This window comes from Hylobates moloch, unplaced genomic scaffold, assembly GCF_009828535.3.
Source record: "Hylobates moloch isolate HMO894 unplaced genomic scaffold, HMol_V3 SCAFFOLD_7, whole genome shotgun sequence".
Taxonomy (NCBI): Eukaryota; Metazoa; Chordata; class Mammalia; order Primates; family Hylobatidae; genus Hylobates; species Hylobates moloch.
The window spans coordinates 97,263,955-97,280,714 of NW_026652282.1; the positions used below are offsets into that span (position 1 = coordinate 97,263,955).

The following is a 16,760-nucleotide window of genomic DNA, read 5'->3' on the forward strand; positions in this document are numbered from 1 at the left end:
ACTAGTTCTTTCTTTACACTTAATGAATTTATTTGAGAAAGCAGAAAATTCTGGGGATTTTATTTTATTATTTTTTGATATTATTAACATACATTGTAGATAGATCTACAACGCCAATTTATAACTAAGGCAATTATCTGAGTCAGACCAAAATATCTACTCTTACCTGCATTTATGAAGCATTTTGCTCTGTTCTTCAATGCTAAAGTTGCAGCACTGAAGTGGTGTCTCAAGTGATAATAAAGTTGATGTTAAACTCTCTATATGTCTTAAATAATAAGTCTTAGAAGTGGAACAGGAGTGATCCTCTGTTAACCACCTACTTTACTAAATGAGGAAACCCAAGCCCAGAGAGGTGAAGTGGCTTGCCGCATATCGCGAAACTAAATGTTGGCACAGCTGGAGCACAACTAGGTCTCCAGTGTTATGGTCTAGTGTACTTCTGACTTTAAGAGACTGACTGAGGCCGGGCATGATGGTTCATGCCTGTAATCCCAGCACTTTGAGAGGCCAATGTGGGAGAATCACTTGAGCCCAGGAGTTCGAGTTCAGCCTGGGCAACATGGCAACACCCTGTCTTTTCCAAAAAAAAAAAAAAAAAAGAAAGAAAGAAAAAATAAGAGACCGCCACAAGTTTTAACTCGTTGCACCCAAAAGTGTAAGATAAGTTAATCAGGCAGTACATCTCCATGCATACCAACCATACGGGAGCTCATTCTCAGCAAGGCTGCAAAACAAAACAAACAACAAAAAAAAGTATATAAAGATTTCTGTTTAATGGAACTTTCTTGCTTTTAAAATGATAACAGAAGTGGCTGGGCGTGGTGGCTCATGCCTGGAATCCCAGCACTTTCAGAGGCCGAGGTGGGCGGATCACTTGAAGCCAGGAGTTCAAGACCAGCCTGGACAACATGGTGAAGCTCCGTCTCTACTAAAAATACAAAAATTAGCTGGGTGTGGTGGGGTACACCTCTAGTCCCAGCTGAGTCAAGAGAATCGCTTGAACCCAGGAGGCAGAGGTTGCAGTAAGCCACGATAGCACCACTGCACTCCAGACTGGACGACAGACATATCTGGTAGTTTTTTTGTAGATTCTTCTCTGTAGAAGATTATGTTATGTGTGAATAAGGAGAGCCTTAACTGCTTTCCTTCCAGTCTGGATGCCTTTTATTTCTTGCCTTATTACACTGAGTAGAACTTCTAGTATAATGTCGAATAGAATTGGTGAGAGCAAACCTCCTCATCTTGTTCCTGATCTTAAGAGCAACCCTTTCACTTTTTTCCCCTTTACTGATACATAATATTTGATATATTTATGGGGAAATTGTGAGTGCTTCTTACATGCACAAAATGTGTAATGATCAAGTCAGGGTATGTGAGGTATCCATCACCTTGAGTATTTATCATTTCTATGAGCTGGTAACATTTCATGTCCTCTTTTCTATCGAAAAGCATTCACTTTTTTAAACCATTAATGTGACACAGGCTACAAAGATTTCATCGACAACTTTAGCCAAATTGAGAAAGTTTCTTTCAATTTCTAGTATCCTGAGATACTAGACATGACATCTTTTAAAACTTTTGTAGGTTTTTGACGGTTAAACAAAAGATGAAATAATCATCATAAACAGAAAGACATCAATGTTTTTCCATTAAAAAGATTCCTGAGAGGGCAGATGTTATATATGAAAGTGCCTAAATAGAGCTCTTTTTATGAGACAGGGTCTTCCTCTGTTGCCCAAGGTGAAGGGCAATGGTGCAATCACTGCTCACTGCAACCTCGACCTCCTGGGCTCAAGTGATCCTCCCACCTTAGCCTCCCACCTTGCCTCCCAAGTAGCTGAGACCACAGGCATACATCATCATGCCTTTTATTTTATTTCATTTTTGTAGAAACAAAGTCTTAATATATTGCCTAGGCTGGTCTTGAACTCCTGGCCTCAAGCAATCCTCCTGCTTTAGCCTCACAAAGTCCTGGGATTATAGGTGTGAGCCACTGCACCCGGCCTAAATAGAGTTCTTATGCATTTCTAGAGACAGCTCGGGGACTTATTGTTGCATGTCCTTCTGCAAATGACTTCAAAAGAAGAGGGTGTAAAAATCATATTTTTAATAAAAAGGTTGAAGAAAGTATAAGAAATGTTTCAAAAGTAATAATTTTTAAAATATAATAATGATTTTAAAAGTGATTTCAACATCACATATATCTGCCATAATGGAATTATAACCTTAATAGGAAGATGTCTCAAGCTTTGTAAAGAGGTTTTCTTATGACACAATAAAGCAAATACTAAAAATCAGTAATATTTCCTACAAGTTTTGGTTGCATACCTGGGTGTGGTGGCATGTGTCTGTAGTCTCAGCTATGCTGGAGGCTGAGGTGGGAGGATCACTTGAGCCCAGGAATTTGAGGCTGCAGTAAGCTATGATCATGCCACTGCACTCCAGCCTGGGCAACAGAGCAAGACCATGTCTGGAAAAAAAAAAAAATGTGAAGAAGATGTATTTTTTTTGTGGTTGAAATGAGGTCTCACTCTGTTGCCCAGGCCAGTCTTGAATTCCTGGTCTCAAGCAATCCTCCCACCTCAGCCTCCCAAAGTGCTGGGATTACAGGCATGAGTCATGATGCCTGAATTATGAACTTTTCGTGCATTTGTGAACCCTCTGATGGACGCGTGAATTGAATGTTCATTGAAATGATCAGAACAGGTAAGGCATCTGATTTATATATTTTGGGAAGTGAGAGTCTTTAATTATAGGAAAAGTCCACGTGAGGTCTACATATTTATTTTTCAAATTGGTGTGACTCAGTGCAATAGACTCCCTCCCTCCCCCACCCATTTATACTGAGCCTTCATATTCAGAACAGCAGAAAATTGAGGCACTTAAAGTTGAAGCACTTATCTGAATGATTAAACCCAGATCAACAAGTGAAGAGCAATTGTAACAGCACAAAAAGAGGACTAAAAAGGGGCTTTTTGTTCACTTTTTTTTTTTTTTTTTGCAGAGGGGTGCAGGGCTTTAAAATAATTCATTTAAGAACTGAATGGTCTTCTTCACAGAAGACCTTTCCATTCATTCAAAGAAATCTCATATGCTGAGGAGACATGCAGGAATGGGAAAAGATGAAAACCCAGGGAATAAAAAGCAAACCTGCCTCCTAAAAATTAACCAGTCAGCTGGAATATTACATAATCAAGTATTGTTTTCTAAGGTTAAGGTTGCTAGATATGGCATGAGGCATATTTATACTAAAAAAAAATTATTTGTTGTTTATCTCAAATTCAGATTTAACTGGGCATACTGTAATTTTATTTGCTAAATCTGGCAACCTAATAAGGTGTTATACCCTCTCATCTGTGGCATTTAAAATTCAGAGCTGGGTTTTATAATTTAACATCCTTTAAAAAACAAAGTGTTTTTACACTGCTGTGTATAGGGGTGGGGGCGGGGGAAACTCTTTCTTCCCTGACTGTAAAAAAAATTTTTGAAACCTAACTGTTCCATGATTTTCGTAAACGTTCCGCAAAATTTATTTACAGAAATTAGATTCTAAGTTCCTATACGATGTCAACATCAATGTAAGACAAAGTTCTAGGATTGTAAGTTTTCCAGTTATCTGTGGATGCACTACCTTCTCAATCAGAACGTTGTATTTATTTATTAATGCCAGAGTTTATGTTTCAGTGAGCTTGGGGGAAGGGGAAAAATTCAGGAACACCACTTTGCTATTAGTCCTGGCGCAGTGAGCACAATATAGGCTCTGTATCTGCTTAGTACTTGCTGAGCAACAGAGGGTTAACATCTTTTTCAATGTTGCCACTCAAATTGCTGCTTACCATCTAAAGTACAGGGTACAGAATGGAGAGAAAGGCCACAAGGGTCATTATGCTTTGGTGGAAAAAGACGTATCATTATTTTCATTCTATTCAATGCCAACAACCCATTTATTAAAGGACGAAATTGGAAATTCTCCACTTTACTCTTGAGGACTGTTTTATTTCCACAACCTGAGGAAAAGAAAGAAGGCTTTACAAATGGATCACTGCAATTGTCAGGACCTTTTGGTACCAACAGGCGGCCCTCACCCAATTACACTATGCTCATTGTTGAAACAGTTGAATTTCATTTCTTCCTTATACTGAGTTTAAATTTTTTTTGGATGTTGTCTAGCTGCTGCTGTAGAGTTGAAATATTTTAACATCGGGTAGCTGAGGCTTGCTTCATGAAATCGACATATTTTTTGGTCAGTCACTGAAGGAAATTAATTACATAAGGTTTCAACCTGGAGAAATCTCTCTCTTCTGTAAAGATGTACTCTATTTCATTTGTACCACCACGTGTCATTTATTCCTTTTTGCTGTGTATTATAGTTGTGTGCATGGTTCATCTCCCCTATTCAACCATGTAGTTTGCTCATCTTAATCTGCTCATCCAGAATTTTATATTATACACCATAGTTTCTTTTAGTTTAGTTTTTTTGTTTGTTTGTTTGTTTGTTGTTAATACAGAGAGTCTCCCTCTGTTGCTCAGTCTGGTTACGAACTCCTGGGCTCAAGCCATCCTGCCGCCTCGACCTTCCAAAGTGCTAGGATTACAGGGGTGAGACACCATGCCCAGTCACATCACATCATAGTTTTTGCTTTTGTTTTGTTTTGATTTTGTTTTGTTTTGTCTTTTTTTGTAGGGGAAGTATCATAGGTTTTTGATAAATATTTGTTGAATTTGGCCAGGCACAGTGGCTGATGCCTGTAATACCAGCATTTGGGGAGGCCAAGTCGGGAATTTGAGACCAGCTTGGGTAACATAGTGGGACTCCGTCTCCAAAAAAAAAAAAAAAAAAAAAATTAGCTGGGCATGGTAGCCTGCACCTGTAGTCCCAGCTACTTGGGTGGCTGAGGTGAGAGGATGGTTTGAGCTCAGGAGTTCGAGGCTGCAGTGAGCCATGATTGGTGCCACTGCACTCCAGCCTGAACGACAGAGCATGACCATGTCTCAAAAATGGATAGATAGATAAATAGGCAGATATATATAGATAGATAGATAGATTTGTTGAATGAATGAATGTGTGAACTGTTTTTTGTTTTTATATATATATATATTTTGTACAATGATCAGAGGCATACCCAGATGTGTGGGGCTTCCAAGCAAATATCTCCAAAAAGAACTTCTTTCCTTTCATTAACTTGAAATAAAAGACTTTAGACTTCTGTTATCCAGGACTACTTGGACTCAGAGAGAAGGAGGAGAAAGGTTTTAGCATTTTCCCCACAGACAAAATCTAAACTTCTCGGGCCCCTGTGGGTAGATAGAGAGGTTTAATTATATTAAATAAAATTAAATAACATGGTAAGAAGTGAGTGTTAACTCTAAGTGCTGTGTATTCCAGAGTCTTACAGCAGGTCTCTTATCCATCATTAGTTGGATTTTAGGTCAGTGTATTTTTGCATATCTGGAGAATGACTTGAATGTGGCCAGAGAGAGGATGACAAACACTGGAGGGCTAGAAATGTTACTCTAGAATGGGGAAAAATGATGTGAAAAAAACCTTGGATACAACCATGGGAAGAACAGTGCATAGTAAGAAAAATGAGGAAGGGGCCAAGTGAAAAATTTGGAGGCTGGTTTAGAGATTCCTCTGAGTAGAAGACCAGGAGAATATATTCAGTATTCAAGAGGCTAAGGACATAATTTTGAATCCAGAGTAGATTCCAGATCAAAGGCAATGCTCTTCTTTAAAAATACAGGTGGGAGGTAAGGAGAAAACATGAAAGACAAAGAGAATGAAGAGATAGATGGTGAGATCAAGCAAAAAATGCTAAAACTAGTGAGGAAGAATTGAAGACCCCACAGAATAAGGCTAAAGTAATGAGTTTAGGCACTATACTGGAAAATCGGATAAGACTTATTGAAATTTGATCAATCAATTTAAAAAGGATACTGGTCCTTACTATGTACCAGTCATTGTACCAGGTTCTTTTTCTATTATATCTTATTTAACCTTCAAATAACTATTTAAATAAAAATGCTTATCTCCATTTTCCAGATTTCAAAAAAATGTGGCTCATATACATCATATTCAAGATCACACAGATAGTGGGAAATTGAGAAAGAATTCCAACTCAGGAATAATTTCAGGGGTTCCTGACAGACTTGAATCCCACATCCTTTCCACTACATTTAATGAATGGAGCTTGCCTCAGAAGCGTTCAAATAACTATGCATCTCTATATTTACTGCTATATAGTTTCTTTGTTACCCTCTGGGATTTGATGACACTGGAATATAGTAATTTTGTAATAAATAAAGGCAACTGAAATCCTAAAGAGGATGGAGGTCAGAAGGGAAATTACATTGGTCAGAAAGCATATTTCCCCTTTCCTGAAGGTGTGACAACAGAAAAATACATGCCTGGACTCCCTCCACCACCTCTCAACCCCCATATCTCTCAGTTCTCTAATTCTAGGAACTAGTTTTATGAAGTCACCTCTTACAGGTGTGCCCTCACTTCATGCGCCAACCCAATCCAGACTCTAAATGGAGGAGGGGAAAGGCAAAGCAACTTGGTGGCTATTCACATCACTCAGTTCACATCACATCACATCACTCAGACTGAGACCTTTTGTTCCACTTTTGATGTAGATCCTGTCAATAACTTGTGCTCCTTCTGACTTTAATAGCTCTTCAATTGATTTCCTGCTTTCTCCCTCCCTTCTCCATCCCGCTACTTCAGATAATTTCAGGGGCTGTATTACTTGACCTTAAACTCTACACTTGTCAACACTGACTCACTGGTTCCTGGTGCCACACCTTCCAGATGCTGACCACTACTAGCACTTCCTCCAATTCTATTATTAACAATAATAAAACTGATGAAGCACTGTTAAATTTGTTCTTTTACCTGGACCTTACAATCACGTATACTTGGGTGCACTTATATCTTTTTTAAAATTGTTGTTGGGACCTTACACGTCATGTACCTAGTTAACTCATTAAGCCTAATCAGATATGTAAAAGAAAAAAGTTAATGATCACAGTCTAAAAATAAAATCTGAACTCTAGAAAGTCTTAATTTGCAATACAGAGCATTGAGGTCCACAGAAATGGCTTATTACAGAGGATTCTTTTCCCAAATTAAGAAAAACACTATATGATTCCTTGGCACAGAATTAGACCTTACAAAAAGAAACTTCTGGTACATGTATTTTCTTTTTTCTTTTCTTTTTCAAAACAGCGTCTCATTCTGTTGCCCAGGTTGGAGTGCAGTGACCATCACTTCACGTCCAGAGCTCAAGTGATCCTGCCACCTCAGCCTTCTGAGTAGCTGGGACCACAGGTCCCAGGCGCACCACCATGCCTGGCTAATTTTTAAAATTTTTGGTAGAGATGGGTTCTCCCTATGTTGCCCAGACTGGTCTCCAACTCCCAGGCTCAAGTGACCCACCCACCTCAGCCTCCCAAAGTGCTGCCATTACCAGTGAGAGACATCACAATTACAGGTGAGAGCCACCACAATTACAAATGAGTTCCTTATCCTCATTTGAAGGATAAGGAACTTGAAGGATTACGAGTCGTTCTCAGACACGAGGTTAGCAGAGCTCCTTTTTCCGATTAATAGACCAGTACTCTTAGACTTAAGCCCTGTTGTATTCTGACTATTCCTTTTCCTATTAACTGATACACTGTGTTTTGTTTTGTTTTTTGTGGTTTCTTTTCTGAGACAGGGTCTCACTCTGTCGCCCAGGCTGGAGTGCAGTTGTGAGATCAGAGCTCAAAGCCTCGACTTCGCAGGCTCAAGCAATCTTCCTGCCTTGGCCTCCCAAAGTGGTGGGATTACAGGTGTGAGCCAACGCACCTGGCCCAGATCTATCTTTGGATTCAGGGACCTCAACCCCAAGGGATCTGATTTAGTATGTCTGGAGGAGGGACTCAAGAATCTCCATTTTAACAAGTATCCATGTGATTCCGATGCAGGCAGTCCAAAGACCACCCTTTGAGAAATGCTATTTTAGCTAGTTTGAAACAAAGCTCCAGTCAAATAATTCTGAAAGTGAAAATGCTGGAGTATTATTCAATTTGAGTGTTGTGTTGCCTTGAGTTATAGGGCTCTTACACAATGCAAAATGAATAATGTGGAATGCCATTCACTGCAATAAAATGTCAACATTTCAAGTATTTTTTCAAAAGACTTCTTAAGAGTTGCTCTTTCCACACACGGTCCTGTTTAAAAGGAATTACAGCTGCTCCTACTTTTATAACTAGCACATCCAAATCTGCCTATAAAATATTTAAAATGAACAAAGTACAATTACAGCTATATTTACAGTTGTGTGGAACAAATCCATTGCCTTCAAAATTATAAGTCTGGCTAAGTAAAACTAACCAAAAACTCTACGGAAAAACAATGGAATTCTTAAGCACATAAGCAATGGAACAAATCACATGTGGAAAATCAATAGATTTAGACTACACAAAAATGGAAAAAGTTGAAGCTCAAAAACCATTACTAAACAAGAAAACCTAAAACACAAGCCACAAACTGGGAAAATATTTGCAACAAACATTAAGAAGGGTTGATAGATTTGAAATATAAAAAAGCTCATGAAAGTCAAAAGGGAACATGGATAAAGAACAAGAACAGAGATAAACACATATGGGAAAGTTTAAGAACTTAATGGTATATACATTTTTTAACATTCAGCATTTTAAAACACCAGTGATATATACCATTTTTGTCAGTCAAATTAAGAACGTTTAAGGGATTGAGAGAAATTTCAGTGAAATGGATAGGCACTCACAAACACTGCTAGTATAATAGATGGACAAATTGGTGTAAAGTTTTTTTTGTTGTTGTTTTGTTTTGATTTGTTTTGAAACAGGGTCTCACTCTGTCGCCCAGGCTGGAGTGTAGTGGCACAATCACAGCTCACTGCAGCCTCAACCTCTGAGGCTCAAGGGATTCTCCCACCTCAGCCTCCTGAGTGGCTGGGACTACAACGGGCCACCATGTCCAGCTAATTTATTTTTATTTATTTATTTTTATTTTTTATTTTTTTGTAGAGTTGGAGGACTCACTTTTTTGCCCAGCCTGGTCTCAAACTCCTGGGCTCAAGTGGATCCTCCCTGCCTCAGCCCCCCCAGTGCTAAGATAACAGGTATGAGCCAGTAAGCCAAGCCTCAAACTTTCTTTAAAACAATTTAAAAATTCTTACTATGAATGTTTTTTGAAAGAAAAAAAAATCACACACTTAGTCTCAGTAAATTCCTAAGACTCTAGTTTAATCGGAAATTTAGAAAAAGGACTAAGAACAGAATTATTATTATTATTATTATTATTATTATTATTATTATTATTATTATTTGAGACTTGAGTCTCACTCTGTTGCCCAGGCTGGAGTGCAATGGTGCGATCTCGGCTCACTGCAAACTCTGCCTCCCAGGTTCTAGCAATTCTGCTGCCTCAGCCTCCCAAGTAGCTGGGATTGCAGGCGCCTACCACCATGCCCAACTAATTTTTTGTATTTTTAGTAGAGACGGGGTTTCACCATGTTTCATCATGTTGGCCAAGGCTGGTCTTGAACTCCTGACCTCAGTTGATCCACCCACCTCGGCCTCCCAAACTGCTGGGATTACAGGCATGAGCCACTGTGCCCGGCCCAGAATTATTTTTAAGATGGAAAAATTGGAATCAATCTAAAGATGATAAAAGAATGATTAAAGAAACAATCCATGGTATATCCACATGACAATGTTATATAGCAATTTAAAATGTTTTTTTCAAGCACTTAATGGTGCTTAAAATGTTTCAGATACAAGGATGCTTTGAAAAGCAAGATATGGCATTTATATATAATATGATCCCAATTTTCTTTTAAAACACTTTTATATGCATATAAAAAAGCTGTAAATAAATAAATCAAAATGCTAACAGCTGTTATCTATGGGTGTTAAGGTTTTTATTCTTCTTTTAGTGATTATCTGTGCTATCAATTCTCTGCAATGACCATATGTTACTCTAATAATCAGAAAATGCAATAAAAGGTATTTCAAAAGTCCCTCTGAAAACATAACATAAAGAAGGAAAAGTTGTCAACTTAATTAATTTATAGTTTGCAAGTGACAGAGAACACTCACCACTTATTTCTGCAACAGGCACTGGAATCCATTTATGGAATGCCAGTGACCTTATATTCTCAAGACAACTGCTTATCTGTCTCTCTAATTGGAAGAGGGGGATATAGAGAAAAGACAACAGTCTCTAGGAACAGATGTCTGAAGGGAGTTAAACCAAGTATCAGGGTAAAGTAAAAGGAAAATTTTACTAACAATCCTTAGTCTAACTATATTCTAATTTAGAACTCTTAGCCCAAAACATTTCTCCTTGTACAAACTGGTATACCAACTGATCAACATAACTAACACCATTAATATTTGAGTGTTTTTAAAAAATATATAGGAAAGGCTTTCCTGTATGAATTTAAAATTGCAATCATATGAGTAATGTAATTTCTTCCTTAAAGGTTAGATGATTGGATAGGGGTTAATTTTGATAATGAAAAGACTGAAAAGGAATATGACACATGCTGGATTACTTCACCCACCCTACCAGAGACCAACTTTGTATGAGAAAATACTAAAGAATCTTAGTTAGGCCTCCATATTGGTAATGCTTGATAGAGAGATCAAGGGACATAGATAATTCTAGTACACTATGTTGTAACTGAATACTCAACTAGAACCCAAATATCTTCATATTAAAATCAGTATGGCAAATGGTGGCCCCTTCTTGGTTGCTAGGCAAACAAAAACAAACTGGGGGTCGCTTCAGGGAATCTGGGAGGAAGGCAGAGCCAAGGTTTTCTCCCAGGTCCACAGGAGATTAAGACTTGAGCATTCCCAAACTGAAAGGGGGAAATTAGATTTGGTGAATTTCATTCTCCATATTAAAAGGATAGGTTCAAAATTGAGAGGTTTCATAGGTTGGTGCACTATATCTAACTGATCAAATCTCTGCCAAGGGCTAGATATGCCAGCTGACAACTGGGTAGCCACTGTATACAACGTACATTGTAGCTGGATTAAGGCAATGAATGAAAGAACTAGCAAGGAGTTAGCTAAGAACACTTTAGCAAAGTGAGTCTATTTTATTTAAACCTATCCTTTGGAAGTTAGAAAAAGAAAGGAGAGACTAACAGCACACGTGGAAAGGCAGCTATTGTAAGGATCTTGTGAAGTGTGGGGAGGAGGGTTACTCAAATAACAGAAGAGAATGGGTGAAAGAGCCCTAAAGACAGATTTTTGTCTATTATCAATTCTGTAGACATTTTTTGAGCCAGGCACTGTGTCGGTCCTGGAGATACATGGAAAGAGGGCCTTTCCTTAAAGATTTCATGGTCTAACAGGGCACAGTGGCTCATACCCATAATCCCAGCACTTTGGGAGGCAGTGGTGTAAGGATCACTTGAGCCCAGGAGTTGGAGACCAGCCTGGTCAATATGGTGAGACCTTGTCTCTACAAAAAAAAACAAAAAATTAGACGGTGCGTGATGCACGCCTGTAGTCCCAGCTACTCAGGAGGCTAAGGTGGGAGGATTGCTTGAGCCCAGGAGGTCAAGGCTGCAGTGAGCTATGATTGAGCCAGTGCACTCCAGCCTGGGTGACAGAGCGATACCTTGCCTAAAAACAAAAGAAAAATGGATAAAGATTTCATGGTCTAGTGGGGAAGATAGATATGTGAATTACAAAGTATAGTCAAGTCCTACCTACTGGTAAAAACTCTGGCAGACAACTCAGTCTCTTCATCTTTCATCAAACATTTATTTGCTCTATTGTGTACCTGGGACATAGAAACTACAGATACAAAGACCAGTATGATAGGGTCACTGCCCTTAAGGAGGTTATTATAGTCTAGTTGGGGAAATAGACATATCAACAATGGCAATGGCAACAAAATGTTATGAAAGCTAGGTATAAGATGTTATGAGACTGAGCTGAGCAGTGTCTCAAGCCACCACTTTGTGAGGCCAAGGAGAGAGGATGGCTTGAGCCCAGGAGGTCAAGACTGCAGTGAGCTGTGATCGTGCCACTGCACTCCAGCCTGGCCTACACTGTCTCTTAAAAAAAAAATGTCATGAGACTCTTAGCTCTCTATAGTTATGTTTGGCCTCACCTGTGCAACTTTCTTAATGGGGAGAGAGAGATCTCTTGTAGCAGGACGAGCTGCAGACAAAACTCCTCAGACACCGGGTTAAAAAAGGAAGGGGTTTATTTGGCCGGGGGCATCTGCAAGACTCCTGTCTCAAGAGCAGAGCTCCCTGAGTGAGCAATTCCTGTCCCTTTTAAGGGCTTACAATTCTAAAGGGGTGCACGTGAGAGGGTCGTGATCAATTGAGCAAGCAGGGGGTACGTGACTGGGGGCTGCATGCACTGGTAATTAGATCGGAACAAAACAGGACAGGGATTTTCACAGTGCTTTTCTATGCGATGTCTGTAATCTATACATAACATGACCGATTAGGTCAGGGGTCGATCTTTAACTACCAGGCCCAGGGTGTGGCACTGGGCTGTCTGCTTGTGGATTTCATTTCTGCCTTTTAGTTTTTACTTTTTCTTTTTTTGGAGGCAGAAATTGGGCATAAGACAATATGAGGGGTGGTCTCCTCCCTTATTCCACCACTTTGAGACTCTCACTCAATCGTGGGAGTTCTCACTTTCATTTTTGCTACCTATGTCTTCTTGCAAGACAGATTGATAGTGATTCATATAGCACCCTTGTGCTGAAGCATTTTGGTGAACTAAGGTAGTGATGAAGCTTTTTATCATTTGAAGAAGTACAGGTAGCAAACAAGGGAGCCGTAAGCAGGTTCCTATTACTATTACAACTCTTATTATAAAAGTTTTAAATTCTCCTAGCGCTGGGAACCATTTTGAAAACATGGCCCCAGGATCAAATCCATGCCACACTTGCATGGGCACATGTGCCAGTTTTGTCATATCTTTAACTGTGTCTTCAACTACTTGCCCTTGATTATCTATGTGTAGGCAGCAATTAGTAAGGTTAAATTTCCTACAGACCTCTCCTTCAGCTGCTAGCAAGTAGTCGAGAGCTAATCTATTTTGATAGATAGCATTTCTCATCTGAGTTTCTTGCCGGGCCAGAATAGTCAAGGCTCTGCCGGTTTTATTAGTGATTATTTTTAAGACAGCTTGTAACTGTATGATTTGGTTGATCATGTAAATGGGGGTCCGGTATCCCTATGAGCCATCTTGTGCCTAAGTAGCAGGCCTATAATATTGTATGATTTTCTCAGGGGGCCATTTATCATTTTTTTTAATTTCGTATAGCTATGCTTCTCTTTTCGCGGGAAGCATAGACAGGGAAGCCCAGGAGTTCATCTGTTTTTATGGTCAGTAGGAAGAAAGATGGTTTAATAGTGTCAATAGCACAACTACCTGCCTACTGGTCAGGTAATTTGGCATAAGCTCTATGCCTACATAACCAGTATAATCTAGTGGGGGCTGTCCAGTCCCAGTGGGACTCCGGGTGGGTCCACACGGTTTGCAACTTAGGGAATTTACTAAATGGATTTCTCTCTGTGTGATTTGAACTCCACCAAGTGACTGTTTTTGTGGTACCATTATACAGTTTCTGTCCCAGACAACTAAGTCGTCTTATGGGGTGAGTGAATTCTTTTCCTTCTCTAGCTATGCAATATTGTCTAATAATTGAGGCTTTTAGGACCTAGAAATTATCAAGGTGATTCTTCTGAGCCGGGAATTCATCAGGAACTGGGTCCATAGGTACTAATTCTAGGGCTTCCCATGGCCATTGATCTCCTATTACAGTTCCTCCACATCTATAACATGAAGTGACATTGAGAGACTGGGCTACATGCTCGGCTAATTGCAAAAACAAATTTCTTGTTTTTCCTGGAATTTCTGGTACTGGCACATTAGTTCTTCATAGAAAGTTTGAAATACTGGCTCAGGAGAGCGTTTGTAAACTTCTCAAACTAAGATATTTACTCGAGGATCCAGTCCAGTCCCGTCTATTCCTAAGGTCACACGCTCCTCTTTTTCCTAGTAAGGATCAAGGGGATTGGTTATTACTAGCTCTAAGGGGTTACATTGTCCCTTAGTGCAGGAAGGGCCATTTTTTTTCCTTTCTAAGGTGGACTGAATCCTTTTCATTTTTTTTTTTTTATCCAAGTGGCCTAAATGACACAAGACCAGTATTTACATTTATTTCCACACAGTCCTAATTTATGACAGATGTACTTATTTTCTGCCATATAGCCTCTTTTCTAATTAAGAGAACCACACCTTATTCCTAATTTATTACTATTAATGAGAGCACAGGTATCAAATTTTAAGATGACTTGTTTGGGCACCTCTTTTTCTTCTGTTTCGGCTAACACTTTACTTGTATTGCTTATGAGCCCTCACTAGTCCTCAGTCCGTAATCTTATTTTAAAAACTGTGGTCATGGGAGGCTCAGATGGGTCATAACACACATCCAGTTGGTCATTTCCTGAGCTACATACCTTGTATAGAATAACATTATATAAACAAGTTCTTTTTAGGGTTCCAGTACACTTATAATAACCATAAAATAATAGGACCGTAGCAACCTTTTGTCCTACCTCAGTGACGATGTATACACTGGGAATAGTCCTCAGACTGAAGAAGGTCAGTTGAAGTCCTTATGGTACAAGTCCAAATTTTAAGGAAAATGATGGCCGGGCGCGGTGGCTCACGCTTGTAATCCCAGCACTTTGGGAGGCCGAGGCGGGCAGATCACGAGGTCAGGAGATTGAGACCACGGTGAAACCTTGTCTCTATTAAAAATACAAAAAAAATTAGCTGGGCGTGGTGGCGGGCGCCTGTAGTCCCAGCTACTCGGAGAGGCTGAGGCAGGAAAATGGCGTGAACCCGGGAGGCGGAGCTTGCAGTGAGCCGAGATCGCGCCACTGCACTCCAGCCTGGGCGACAGAGTGAGACTCCGTCTCAAAAAAAAAAAAAAAGGAAAATGAGTCCCACGATGAGTTTTCTCATGCTTCGGCCATGCGTGGACCAGTCAGCTTCTGGGTGTGACTGGAGCAGGGCTTGTTGTCTTCTTCAGAGTCACTTTGCAGGGGTTGGCGAAGCTGCTCCCCTCCACGTACTGCTCACAGTCTACTGATGTTTAAGGATGGTCTCGGAGGTTGGGCCTGCTAGAATAAACTAAGCCTAACACCTCTACACAGTGATGTTCAACTGGGCTCTCTGATACCAGGAGCAAGATGGTGGGGTTTAGGGTGTTGCAAACTTCAATGGTTATGTGGGGATTTTCACATAGCAAGCTTTGGCACTTGGTTAATCTAGCATTTGTTAACCAATGATGTCCTTTGGTAGTCATTAAAGTTACCACAGCATGGGGGGCCTTTATATTCAGGTTTTGCCTAAGGGTTAGTTTATCTGCTTCTTGGGCTAACACGGCCATTGCTGCCAGGGCCATTAGACCTGGGGGCCAGCCTTTGGAAACCCTGTCTAGTTGTTTTGAGAGATAGGCCACTGGCCTTGGCCAGGGCCCCACAGCCTGGGTTAAAACTCCAACTGCCATTTTTTCTCTTTCTGACACATAGAGTGTAAAGAGTTTTGTCAGGTCAGGTAGCCTCAGGGCTGGGGCCAACAGGAGTTTTTCTTTTAACACATGAAAGCTCATTGCTGTTGGTTGTAATAGATGTATTTTATCCAATTTACATTTTTATTAACTGTCACCTACCAAAATATTGACTCAAATCCTGCAGCTTTGATTTCAAGCTTTAAATTGATCTGGTATTCCTCGTGGGACTCCAGTTACGTCTAAATAGACATGAGAGTTGAAAGACCTATAAGGGGCTTCTCTCGCTTTACAATGTCTTATATTTTTCCTTCTGGTTGATGAAATGCCAGGGTGAAAGGGTTAGCCAATTGGACTAAAGTACAAGTGCCACTCCAGTGATTCGGCAGAGTGCCCAGTAAAGGTCCACCACAATACCACCACACATCTGCTCAGGGATGAAACAAGGGCTGACTGATTGATAAGCTCTTGAAAATTCTTAAGCTCACTGCATCCCTTCAGGTCTCCAAGGAACGCTAAGTTTCCTCCCTGTCATGAGAGACACGAAGTGAGCTTAGTGTTGGGAGATGGAGGCTGGATGGCCCTCAGGGGCTGACCCACAGGGCGCCGGACTTTGGGATATAGCAAAGAGAGCTTGGCACGACTTATTACTCCAGGCTGTAGAATCCTGGAAAAGAGCTACAATGCAGCCTACACCTGGTCGCCTGGAGGACCACCTTAGTGGAAAGGGGACCAATCTGGGCATCTGGCCTGCCATGTGCACAAGCATAACAATTGCTTTTGTTTAACATGCAGATGGAATATTTGATCCATTTTAACCAGGCATTTGCATCTTGGTATCCTGTCTTAATTGCTAAAGTTTGTTTTAAGTCTTTAACTTCTATGATCCTCTAGTAAAATGAATGTATGGTTTTAGGAAATTACAAAAACCGGTTGGGGCAGTCTATCCTTGCTCTTTAGTGGTCCACAGAATGTTGGACCAACTATGGCATGAAAGCTGTACATCGGGGGGCAAGACTCCTAGTTGGCACTGGAGTCTTTATCGAAATCTCCCCGGATTAAATGGTCCTAGTTTACTAATGCCCAGTCTGAGGAGAGTCAGGAGGGACAGAAGTACTTTTCTGAAGTAGAAAGCTGTCTTTGACTTGGCAAGTCCTCA

The 16,760-nt window shown here is 40.2% G+C and overlaps 1 long non-coding RNA gene across 1 annotated transcript in view; it reads right to left on the reverse strand.

Moving 5' to 3' along the window:
• The window catches only part of LOC116811973 (uncharacterized), a 25,402-nt gene that overhangs the window by 5,223 nt on the left and 3,419 nt on the right, over positions 1 to 16,760 (reverse strand). The window contains exon 3 of the long non-coding RNA XR_004370558.1: positions 2,332 to 2,473. This is a non-coding gene — a long non-coding RNA (uncharacterized LOC116811973). The remainder of the gene's footprint in view (positions 1 to 2,331; positions 2,474 to 16,760) is intronic.